At 43.9% G+C, this 13,222-nt stretch overlaps 1 protein-coding gene across 3 annotated transcripts in view; it reads right to left on the bottom strand.

Moving 5' to 3' along the window:
* Positions 1-428, bottom strand: part of LNX1 (ligand of numb-protein X 1) — a 184,955-nt gene extending 184,527 nt beyond the window's left edge. For 2 of the 3 annotated variants that reach the window (XM_065913923.1, XM_065913924.1), the window contains exon 1: positions 187-427. The gene's annotated coding sequence lies outside the window, so the exon portion shown is untranslated. Of the gene's footprint in view, positions 1-186 lie in introns of all 3 variants that reach the window. The other variant, XM_065913925.1, reaches the window with a different exon arrangement.
* Between the last annotated feature and the right edge of the window lie 12,794 nt (positions 429-13,222).

Raw genomic sequence — 13,222 nt, 5'->3', positions numbered from 1 at the left:
TAGAGTGTTGAAAATATTCCTAGGTTCTCCTGAACAAGTTGACGTGAGTGTGTGTGTGAGAGTGTGTGTGTGTGTGTGTGTGTGGTGCATGGCAGGGGTGGGGCGGGGGCTGGGCTAGGGGAGTCAGGGATAGAGTTTTCTCCAATTGCCTGAGACGCAGCCCTCTGCAGGAGGCAGGCCTCTTACCTTTGCCGCACTGTGGATCAGTTTCCAGGCGCGTGAGGCCTCCGGGTGAAGTCCATTTGGGAGCTGAGTTTTTCTGACTCAGCAGTAGCCCAGGAAAGTTTCCTTGCCCCGTCTTCCAGACACGCACGAGATCCACTCCACCTGGGACTGAACCAGCGCACCCCTGTCCCTGCTGCAGGCTGAGCGCAGAGCTGAGCCATAAGCCGAGAGCAGCCTCTGGGGAGCTTCCAGGGAGAGTGGCTCCCACTGAGCGTCAGCGACGTGTCTGCTCTGGTTTGGATGGGCTGAGGCTCCCTGCAACTTCCTTCTGCTCTTGCCAGAGCCGGGGTCCTTTTGTTCACCTTTAGGGCTGCCAAGTCAGGCCTACCGCACCCCTGGATGTTGTTTTCCTGCAGGCAATGGGAAAATGAGCTTGGAGCCAGGGAAGGGAAATCAACAAGGAAATAAACACAGGGTCATTACCTCTCCAGGTCATCACCGGGCTGGGACATCATCACGCTGGGATCACTTCCTAAAGAGGCAGGAGCTGGCCGCTGCCTGAAGGGGCCCCAGACATTGTTTAATTGCACCAGGCATTTAAAAAATTTTAAATATGCAAAGAAGTGTGCACTTCTATCAGAAGTGTGAAATCTATGTTGGACCAATCAAGCAATCCTGACTCGCTCCAATGCCTTGCCAAATCTTTCAGAGATTTTTCCATAGGCAGCATCTCTTGTAACCAAACACTGGCCAACATTTGTAACCAAAGGAAAAGAACGAGCAAGTTTATGGCTGACACAAGCCGAGACTTTTAAAGACACAGGCAAGACTTTCAAAGACATCCTCTAAAGATAGAGGATTATTGTTTGAATAAAGTTTTCTTCTACTTACTCTTCAGTGTCATGGTCATCATCAGTGGCATCATCTTTGTCAGCATTTATTGAGAGCTTATGGTCTGCCAGGGGCTGTGCTAATGACCTCAACCTGTGTTATTTCATTTAATTCTCAACATAATTCTATCATTCTCATTCCCATTTTGCAGATGAAGAAAATGAGGATTAGAGAGATTAAGTCACTCCGGCACAGTGACCCCACTAGTTAAAAATGTAGAAATTGCCTTTATGGAAGGATGCTCTTCTGTGTCTTGCTTTTCCCAACAGTCAGCTTAAGCACTTTGGTGGGCTGACAGCTCCTGTGATGGCCAAAGATTTGCTTAAATAAACTCTTTGGTCTGGGAATAGAATTCTAAACAGAACCATGGCTCATCGGCTAGTTAAACGATCTCTTCCAGGAGTTACCAAGTGGTGCTACCTTTATGCGACTTGTACATAGGACACACCTAACCTGTCACCCTCTCTTCTTCTCCAAGGGGGTGCTGCTGGCTTCTTTCCCCCAGCTCTCCACTGTGACTCTGACTGCCCTGGAAGGAAGGGCCCTGTAAATCTCGTGGTCTCTGTGTGTGCTTCAGTTATGGCCTGATCATCCAAATTTGTCTTTTTGACTCTAGAAGCTTAACAGTTACAAGCTTCTTCTAATCAATAATCCAGGGGATGAACGATTTTAAGTTCCAGCCTGGAAACTTCTGCCTGATGAGAAGAAATCAGCACATGTATTTTCAGTCCTCAGGTTCTATTGCAACTTTTTTTTTTTGGGGGGGGGGGGGCCTCATCTTTACTTCCAACTGTTAGCATGTAGCTCTCCTGTGCAGTTACCCAGGGCAACTGGTCGCTGGTCAAAGGAAAGTAAAACCTTTAATTAGGAGACAAGGAGATGCCTCCCAGCAATGTGTAAGTTGTCCGTTTTTTTAAATATAGAACTTCCGACATCAGGGCTGCTGCTTGCGCAGGGGATACTTGCATTTGGTTTTGTGGAGCTTGGAGGTATTTTGCTTTGGGGCCACATATGCCTTTCAATCTGAGTTTGGTCAGTTTTTCATTCTCAATAGAAACTAAAGACTTATTTACTGGATTTATAGCAATAAATAAAGAAGATTGGAAAGGGGCCGGGCTTTTAGTTTAGATGTCATTTCATTTTTCTTTCCCAGTGGTTTACAACTAAACACAGTGTCCAGATATGTTTACAGACTCTGGTCTTGGAGTTCTTTGATGAGGAAAGGCAATTTATAACAGTCAAATGGGCCTTTCAACCTTATCGTATGAAATGAAAACCAAAATGTTGGAAGGGAGCTGATGTAATGAAAGCTTTCATGTTCCTCATCTGCTTCACAGCTTTTCACCACCAGGGAATAAAGATAGCAGACTTGGGGACTGTCAGATGCTTTGGGGGTTTCCATTCAGAAAGGTAATGAGGTAGATGGGTTTTATTTCTCCTTCCTCTCCTTTGAGCATCTGGATCAGTACTGATTGAGTTGCTTCCAAGAGTTGAGTCCATTCTGGGATTGACAATAAACATACAAACCTCCCCCTACCCCATTTTTTTTCTTTTTTTTTGCATGGTCATGTAACCAAGGCAGCTGAATGTTTAAAACTGGAAACAGAGAGAAGTCACAGATGAAAAACAGGACGTATTAATTTAGCTTTACAAATGTGCCCTTTCCAAGGCCAGAATTACTCACTCCCTGGCAACTCACAGTGTGGGACCTGGGTCTGCTCAAATGCCATGGCTTTAGCGTGTCCTTTCCGTTTGGTGTGGGATGCTCTAGACGAGTGACAGGTTCCAACTCAGCAGAGACATCCAGATGCAATTAGAATCCTCACGGATTTTAATTATTGTGGGAAAGCAAGCACAAACTTAGCCATGCAAGGAAATATGGCCATCCTTGGTGTCCCTAAAAGTAACGTGTCCACTTGTATGCAGGGAAAATGTCCTCATTTTCAGTGCATTTTGAAGGAGGAGTATTAAAATTGAATTATGTAAAATGCTAGAGGAGCTATTTCAGTATCCTTTTTATTTTTTATTGAAGTATAGTTGATTTACATTGCTGTATTAGTTTCAGGTGATAGTTTCACAGCAAAGTGATTCAGTTATATATATGTATTTTTCTTTTACAGATTCTTTCCCACATAGGTTTTTTAACCAAATATTGAGTATAGTTCCTGTGGTATACAGTAGGTACTTATTATTTATCTATGTTCTACATGATAGCGTGTATGTGTTATTCCCAAATTCCTAATTTATCCCTCCCCTCCATATTTCAATATTCTGTGATCAAGAAATCAGAACCTGATCTAGCTTTCTTTTAGGCTCGCTTGTACACTTACAAGAGGCCGAGGGTGAACGTGGATTTATCAAAATAGGAGGCAGAAAATGGTTTCCTTAAACCACTGTGGGCCGATTGCTTTCCTTCTCCTCCTCCATGCACATCGCTGATAGTTTGTCCACCTATGCCTGCAAGTGGGAGAGGCAATGAGGAGTGCAAAGTTCCACGCTGAGGTTTTAAACACCATCTCTGTGCCAACAACTCCCATATTTGGATCTCTGGCTCAGAACTCTCTTCTGAGTTTCCAACCGTGTTCTCAGAATCTCACTGCCATCTCCAGCTCCACCCAGTCAAAGCCAAGTCTTCACCTCTTTTTGTCCCTCTTGCTGCTTCCATAGAGAAGGAAATGGCAACCTACTCCAGTATTCTTGCCTAGAGAATCCTGTGGATGGAGGAGCCTGGTGGGCGGCTGTCCATGGGGTCGCACAGAGTCGGACACGACTGAGACGACTTAGCATGCATGCATGCATTGGAGAAGGAAATGGCAACCCACTCCAGTATTCTTGCCTGGAAAATCCCAGGGACAGAGGAGCCTGGTGGGCTGCCGTCTATGGGATCGCACAGAGTCAGACACGACTGAAGCGACTTAGCAGCAGCAACAGCTGCTGCTTCCATCTTAGCCAATGATCCTTTCAGCCACCCAAGTGCTCCAGTCTTTCCCTCGAGTCACACAACCAACCTGTTCTGTCTGTTCTGTCAACCTCACTTCCTAAATTGATATCAACTGCAACTTTCTATTCAAAATTTCTACTACCACAAATGCCGACCCAACTTGAGCCCTCATCTTGGCTCCTAGCTGGTCTTCTTGCTGCCCATGTTGCCCCCCCAACCAAATCTATACTCCACATTCCAGCTAGAGTGGATTTTTCAAAGGTAAGTCAGATGAGGCCATTAACTTACCTAAAAGCCTCAAGACTTTCCAGTGCAATAAGGAGGAAATATAAAATCTCTGAACTGGCCAGCTAGTCTTGGCATAATTTGATCCCCACTCACCTCTCCAACATTGCCTTGGCGACACTAACTTACTGTCAGTTTCCTGAACACTCCAAACTTTTCTCCATCTCAGAGCTTTGCTAATCTTGGGCTGGCGTGTACTGACCTTCACACCCCATTCCCTGATCTTCTGCCAAAAGCACATAAATTCACTCTCTTCCTGCCTCTTTCTCATCTTTCAGGTCTTAGCACAAATGTCATTTCCTAGAGGCATATCCCTCCAACACCTATTTTCTTTGTAGTAATTGATGTGATTTGCAAGTATATTATTTATTTGCCTATTTCCTTAATATAGAACTTATATAGTTTACCCTCCTACGTCCACCCCTCCACCTACAACTAGGAAAGCAGGAACTATATCTGTTTGGTTCACAACTACATGTTCAGGTTCCAAATTTTTTTTAAGCTGAATGAAGGAATGAGTAATTGAATGAGAAAAATCTTTTCCTCTCAATTTGGATCACTTAAGGAAGAGTTGGTTAAATAGCTGCTGAGAGGTACTTACTAGTTCTTATTCAGACACAGATAGAATTTGTAGATGTAGATAATTAGCAAAGAACTGTGGTCTCAGAGAATCTAACCACGTTCTCCCTTCCGAGAGACCACTGGCTGTTACATCTGGGAGTGCCACCACATGGCCCAGGGAGATGGCGGGGGAGAAGAAGCGGGTGGACTGGTGTGGACCCAGGACTAATGCATTTCTGACTGTGCTAACTTTGTAATTAATTTCCCATGAAAACAGTAAGGCAGAGACTGTACTGCTATAAAAACTTTGGGGGGCCAGCTTTGAGAAGCCAAACACCATTTAGATTTAGAACATCCGTTTATGTGGAAAAATGTGTTCCAAATTCTCTAACAACCGACATACCCCCAAAAAGACCCAAATAAAAACCAAAAGCTCTAAGCAGGAGCGTTTTGTGTTTCCAGTAAATTTTCTAAAATATGGAGACTCATCACCAGCCACACCCTCCCTGACTGCTCATTGAATTCGGGTCCTGGTGAGCATGTGTTGGATGGCATTGGGGAGGCCCATGAGATAATTTATTCACACAGGCGTTTTATTTACTGGTGCTGAGGCACAGCCAGGAAACATTTATTTTCCTGTTCATATTTCAGAACGAACTTGTGACTCATTCCCCAGGAAGGAGCAATCTAGAACCGCACTTCTAGCCACCCTCCCCGCTCCCCAGCTTTCCCGGTGCTGCTCCCAAGAGGAGGAGCGACGGTCAGTCTGATTGGAAAGACAGGGTGAGAAGGTCCTTGCTGCGCCCCCTAAGCCAGGCACTCGGCTGCTGCATTGAAAAGCGAAGACCTCTTTTCCTTCGCCTCTTGGATCTTGTCTGGCAAGATGAAGGGGGGTGGTGACTATGCAGCCCCGATCTCCCTATCTCCCGGTAGAGGCAGGGTGTGTGGGGATGCCAGGCCCCTGCTTTCTTGCTTCCATTTTCTTCCCTCTCATTGGTTGGAGGAGTCAGAGTCCTGTGGGTCTCATAGTTCAGGGAAGGTGGCAGGAAACCTTCCTTCTCAATCCACCTCCTCAGAAAGCAGACGCTGTATTAAGATCCCCTTGCTCTAGATGTCTGTCCTCAACCAGAATCAGTAACTTGTGTTGTATTTTAACTTTTTTCTTTCATAAACAACTTAAAAAAAAAAATCACGTCCATTAAAAAATCACACATTTATTTGGCTGCACTGGGTCTCGGTTTTAGGGCCTGGTTCTCTCGTTGCAGCTCCCGGGCTCCAGAGTGAGGGCTCAGTAACTGAGGCGCATGGGCCGAGTTGCCCCACGACCCGCGGAATCTTCTCAGACCAGGGATCGAACCCACATCCCTTGCATTACAAGGTGGACGCTTAATGACTGGACCACCAGCGACGCCCCTCATGAACAACTTTTCTATATCTGTGTGTAAAATATATGTGAAAATAAAACTAACACTTGAGTTATAAAGTGTGTACATCAAGTGTTTGCCAGTTATTAAGCCTCCAAAATCAGGGTTAAAATGAAGTCTTCCTACATCCTAGACTTTTCAACAAAACCCAGGAAAACTCCCTGAGGAATTTTATATGAATCAACTTTGCCCTTGAGTCAACTCAAACAAATTCACACAGCCATGCGTCCCAACTCCACTCCTAAGATTTCTGTCCCACATTTTGTCACCCGTGTAATCATAATTTTACAAAGCTTTGCTCACAAATAAGTATCACGTCATTGAAGGGAATAGGCTAGAAGGATATACAGGGCTTGCTCAAAACCACGGCAGGTCTTGGTGCTGGGCACATGAATCAGATATGTAGCTCTCAAACCTGTGCGCTAGAAATCCCAAATTACTGGGCAGTGGCTGTGTGTGCATGCATGCGTGTGTAGTCACAGTCATGTCCCACTCTTTGAGACCCCATGGACTGTAACCTACCAGGCTCCCCTATCCATGGGATTCTCTAGGCAAGAATACTGGAGAGAGTTGCCATTTTCTCCTCCAGGGGAATCTTCCTGACCCAGGGATAGAACCCACATCTCCTGCAGCTTCTGCATGGGCAGGCAGATTCTTTACCACTGAATTTCTTCCAACAGTTCCTGGGAAAATTGTTTGCAATCTCTGAAGAAAGGTTGTCTTTTTCACATTTAGACACATGAGGTGCCCCAGATTACTGTCTTAAATTGGATTGGGGGCAGAAGTTGGGCAATAAAAATAAATAAAATGAGTTGTTACATCAAGAAAAATCCAATTTTCTTTGCAATGTCTCTAAACTTACCCTGCGTAGAAAGACCACGTGGGTTTGAACTCTTCCACTGTGTCACAAATATTAGAAATTTTCAATGATCTGCTTATGCTTCCCAGGGGTTAGGAAGATGTCATCTTTACACATATATTTCTTTACTACATGCTTTTTTTAAAAGTTAGAGATATATCCATTTGAGGGGAAACTAGCTCTTTCAGGGCTATATGAAATGCCATGAGACTAAATGTTGTACATTCTGGGACAATCACAGAGAAGGCCAGACTGTAATCTATTAGCAAAAACTATAGTCTCCTATAGAATTTTGTTTCCAGCTCTGAGGATGCAGTCAATTCTTAGTAAATACCAAATAAATATAGAAATAATAAATATTGTGAATAGAAATAATAGTGTGAGGGGCATTCAGATTTCTTACAACCCAGAAATGCGTGGAGTTACCACAGACTTAAAAAAAAAAATCCCAAGATTCTATGACATTTATCTCTATTTTCAGGGGACAAAAGGCTTTAGATTCCTTATTTTTAAGAAGCCTGGTCAACTGCACTGATGAATTGATTGGGTTGGTTGATTTTTAAAACCACATTGCAATGAAAAAATGATCAGAAAACATATAGGCAGGTTTTGTCTTTAAATGTGGATTTCACAAAACTAAAACGTTCAGACAGCTGGACCCCATTTCATGTGTTTTTTCAAACAGATTCTCAGTGTTCTAAACTCGATCCAGCTGTATGTACTAATTGTGTTTCAGTGACTCGGTTGGATGTCGTCTTTTGGGAAAATCTCATTTAAAAAGAAAACGGATGCTTAAATCTCACCGAGTTGCCTTATTACTGCAGTCTTGACGCTACGCTTGATTGGACAGCGTCCATCTCCATAGAGCAAGCCTGTGCTGGGGGCATGTGGCACCATTGCTAGAACTGAAGTGTCCAGAGCAATTGTGCAAGGGGGCCTCTCTAAGACTTCTCAATGGATCTGTACCTCCTTCCTGGCTCAGTTGCTCATATTCACATGTACCTAAAAATGCTTTGAAATAGCAGGGAAATTGTTTTTGTTTAAACAATTATAGAAGTAAAACTTTCTTAGTAAAAACTCAAACAAGTCTGAAGAAAAAAGGGCCTTAATTAAAAAGTATGTCTGCCTGCCCCTTAGTGCCAGATAACAACAACACACACACACACCCTTATTCCTGGTCTCTAAGATAATCATTAAATAGATAGACAACATTTATCTTTGTGTATATTTATGTATATACACACACACACAGAAGCCACAAATTATTTGCATTGCAATGGCAACCCACTCTGGTACTTTTGCCTGGAAAATCCCATGGATGGAGGAGCCTGGTGGGCTGCAGTCCATGGGGTCGCTGAGAGTCGGACACAACTGAGTGACTTCACTTTCACTTTTCACTTTCACACACTGGAGAAGGAAATGGCAACCCACTCCAGTGTTCTTGCCTGGAGAATCCCAGGGATGGGGGAGCCTGGTGGGCTGCCGTCTATGGGGTCGCACAGAGTCGGACACGACTGAAGCGATTTAGCAGCAGCAGCAGCATTCAATCTTGAACATTGTGTAACAAGTCATTCTAATATTTAATGGCTTAAAAAAAACACACTAATCATTTACTATCTCTTTTCCATGCACAAGAGTGGCTTGACCAGTAGTTCTAGGTTCTGGGGAGCTTAGGGGCTCTCCTGAGGCTGTAGTCACGCTTTGGCTGGGGCTGGAGGATTGGCCTCCGTGGTGGCTCACTCCCACAGCTGACATGTTGGTGCCGATTGTTGGCAGGAGGCCTCATTTCCTACATGTTCGGGCCTCTCCACAGGCTGCCTGAATTTCCTCATGCAATGGCATCTGACTTCCCCCACAGGGAAAGCACCAAGAGAGCAAGGTGCAAGGTGCAAGACGCGGTGTGATCTAGCCTCTGACGTCACGCTCCAACACACACTCAGACATTCTGGTGGTCCCACAGACAGTCCAGGTTCAATAAGGGAGGGGCTACACAGAGGCCTGGATCTCCGAAGTGAGGATGGTTGAAGGGCATTATGGATGATGGCTTTGAGACAGCAACTCCCACGAAGAAGTGAAGTCTCTTTCTCCACTCCTTGATTCTGATCTGGCCTTGAAACTTGCTTTGACCAAAAGAAACTGGGGGAAATAATGCTGTCAGGGTCCTGAGCCAAGCGACCAGGTCTCCTTTTGCTACTCCCCCCCTCCGGGAGTGCTGCTGCCATCTGAGCAGCCTGGACTCGCCTCCTTGAGGATGAGAGAGCAGGAAGAGGGAGGGACTTGTCCCCGACATACCGGCCGAGGCCTCAGATACACGAGTGCGTCCAGCCAGCAGCACATACGGTAAAGACAGGCTGTTCTGGCTGAGCCCAACTCAAATGCCAAATCAAAGAGCCATAAATAAATACTGTTCCTTTAAGACACTAAAGCTTTGGAATGGTTTACTATGCAACCATAGAAAACTGATACAATATGGTAAACAACAGTCTGTATTTTGTTGTTTTTAAGCTCAGTTATATACTGTAGGCATCCCTTCATGTCAGTACATAAAGATCTTCCTCATGTTTTAAAAAATGTTCCGATATAGCAATCTCATATTATGGTAATGCTCTAGTTATTTAACATATTTACTATTAATGGACATCTAGGTTGTTAAATTTTTTTTTTTTTTTTTTTTTTTGCCAAGGCAAGCAATGCTTTATGAATTTTATTTCTTGCTTACAGGCATAGAAGTGGAATTCCTGGGTCAAGGGAATTATGTATTTAAATATTTCATGTGTCAAATTGCACTTCAGAAAGGTTGTGCCAATTTCCATCCCATTTAACAGTGTATCAAATTTTAAAGGAAACTCCTAATAGTTACTTTCTGTTCTCATCCCGAATTTGCCCTCGTTTGAAGCTCCGGGATTGGGAAACAGAGCTGAGATGAGGTATAGGGCTGTGTGAAACTAGTGCCTGCTTTAAGCTGCAGTGAGAACAGACACAAAAAGTCAGACACAGAAGCAATGTGAAAGAGGAAGAGATGGAATCTTGGAGGAGGCTGGCACCTCCCATAGGAACCAAAGACACTCTTTCTATCTCTGAGAGCTTTTTTGGAAATAAGTTTAATAGACAAGGCTGCCAGCTAAAAACTTTTAAAAGTAGATGACAATATTAAGCATTAAGTCTGAAGAATTGAAGACAGCCATAGTGGTTAGGGTCCTATAAGAATTTAACATCACAGCAACTTAAATCTGACTTGTCTGTCAAATTTTCAGCGGGAGCATCTGGATGAACTCCAAACCCCAGGAGACCCTCTGTCATCCTAGATATGCAAATAACCATGACACCTAATAGGCAGCACATGGCAGACACTATAAAGAGCTTTACATGTATGGTAGAATTTATTTCACACAGCAGAGGAAGAAACTAAGGCACTGAGTAATTGAGTAACTTGCTCAAGTTTGCAGTGGTATTAAGTGAAAGAGACAGCATTCTCATCAGTTTGGTACCAGAGGTTTGATCCTATCAGTCTCTGTGTGGTTGACCTGTTGGCTGCCATCCTTCCTTCCTGGAAGGGCCTGGAGTGGCGTTCTCTTCCTGCCTCCCTTGCAGCTAAAATAGATGACCCAGTGTTGGCCAATGAGACCTCAGGAGACGTCAGCTGGGGGACTTCTGGGGAAGACTTCCCCTCCTAATAGAAGAAAATGCCAGGCAAGAAATCCCTGTCTCTATCTTTTCAATCTCTCTCCTCCAGATATTGTAGGGCATAAATGTGTTGCCTGGCAAGTGGCAGCCTTTTTGCAGCTATGCTGCCAATCTTGAAGATAGCAGAGTGGAGAGAGGAAAAGAACTTCCATCCTTAATGATGCTGCTGATCTGCTGATTCAGCCCTGTCCTTGACCGCCTACCTCTCAAATTATTGTTTTGTGAGATTACTAAATTCCTTTTTGTTTAAAACCACTTTTAATGGAGGTATTCTGTTACTTGTGACTGAGAGCAACTGGACTAAAACATCACAGAATTATGCTGCCTCCCAGAAAATTGAATTATTATAACCTGGGATTTTGAAATTGCATTTAAAAATTTTATTGGAGTATAGTTGATTTATAATATTGTATTAATTGCAGGTATACAGCAAAGTGAACCTGTTATACATATACATATATCCACTCTTTTTGACACTGTATTTTAAAAAGAAGTAAGAAATCTTGAGAGAAGAATCAGAGCATAACTTTGATAAATAATCATGAGATTCCTGCTTGATGTTTTCTCAGCTATTTGTCAATTTCCATTTGTATTCAGCTTTTACTGAATTATAATGTTCCATATATACTAGCTGGGAAGCTTTTAAACTTATTTAACAGGAAAAAGACTTGGATAGGTGAAGATAGGTAGGTAGGTAGATCAGTTCAGTTCAGTCGCTCAGTCATGTCTGACTCTTTGCAACCCCATGAACTGCACCATGCCAGGCTTCCCTGTCCATCACCAACTCGTGGAGTCCACCCAAACCCATGTCCATCGAGTCGGTGATGCCATCCAACCATCTCATCCTCTGTCATCCCCTGCTCCTCCTGCCTTCAATCTTTCCCAACATCAGGGTCTTTTCAAATGAGTCAGCTCTTCGCATCAGGTGGCCAAAATACTGGAGTTTCAGCTTCGACATCAGTCCTTACAATGAACACCCAGGACTGATTTCCTTTAGACAGACAGATAGGACATCTCTCTATGACCATGATGATAAAGACCAAGCTCAGCATCTCAGTGAATTTGACCCCTAAATAAGACTAAGAGTTATCTCTTAAATGGAAGGAGGGACTAACCAAGCAAATCCAAGAACTCAAATCTGTGCCCCTACAGCACTGAAGACAGGCAAGTTCCCCAGCTAGCCTCCTACTGATTTTAGAATTGCAGAGCCCAGGACATGAAGCCAACCCAAGTCATGCACACATCATGGGTAAACAATGCCATGACAGCTGCTTTGGACCAGGCGAAACATATGGAGGGTGGAAACAAACAAGATTTCCTCCCAAATGTCTGTTTATTATTCTTTACAATCTTTGTTCTTAGAGAAGAAAAATGAGACTGGCTAGCATTTTGGATCCATGTGTTTGTTTGCTTGCTTATTTATTTTTAAGTCACTGTAATAGTTTTCTCACACTAAAAACTAAAATATCCTCATCAAAGAAAAAAATCTCAACAACCCAGAGGTGGATAAGGGAACAAGTGAAAATCCCTTGGCATCCCCCCCCCACCCCATTCTTCTTCTGACCCATGGCCTTCCTGTCCCACTCTGAGTCCCATAGCTAGTCATTGGGTGTGCCTCCCTCTAGTCAAGGCTATAGTTTTTCCAGTGGTCATGTGTGGATGTGAGAGTTGGACTCTAAAGAAAGCTGAGCACCAAAGAACTGATGCTTTTGAACTGTGGTGTTGGAGACGACTCTTGAGAGTCCCTTGGACTGCAAGGAGATCCAACCAGTCCATCCGAAAGGAGATCAGTCCTGGGTGTTCATTGGAAGGACTGATGCTGAAGCTGAAGCTCCAATACTCTGGCCACCTCATGCGAAGAGCTGGCTCATTGGAAAAGACCCTGATGCTGGGAGGGATTGGGGGCACGAGAAGGGGACGACAGAGGATGAGAGGGTTGGATGGCATCACCGACTCAATGGACATGGGTTTGAGTAAACTCCGGGAGTTTGTGATGGACAGGGAGGCCTGGCATGCTGCAGTCCATGGGGTCCCAAAGAGTCAGACATGACTGAGTGATTGAACTGAACTGAACTGAGCCTCCCTCTAAACTTCCTGTCATGTGAAAAGAAAGTAGACTCTTTTAAAACAAAAATTCGTTGCCCAGTTTTTTGGAGGTAATCAATACTTTTTGTTAGAATTCTCAAACAATTAAGAAAGATGAAAGCAGGAGGAGGTCCTAGCTCAGGAACCTTCTGTCTGTGTCCATGTGTCTCCAAGACCCCCTTACCTAATTAATTAACATAAATTTACATACTCACACATGGCTACATGTGGGATAGCCAAGGCCTAAGAAAGCCTCTTTCTCCAACAAAGATCCAATTCTTCAAAGATGGTGGGACTCTGACCCTTGACCCCTTGCTCCCCTCTACC

The sequence above is a fragment of the Muntiacus reevesi genome, chromosome 22, assembly GCF_963930625.1.
Source record: "Muntiacus reevesi chromosome 22, mMunRee1.1, whole genome shotgun sequence".
Lineage (NCBI taxonomy): Eukaryota > Metazoa > Chordata > Mammalia > Artiodactyla > Cervidae > Muntiacus > Muntiacus reevesi.
The sequence above is the reverse complement of the archived record's forward strand: the minus strand, read 5'-3'. Positions and strand labels throughout refer to the sequence as shown.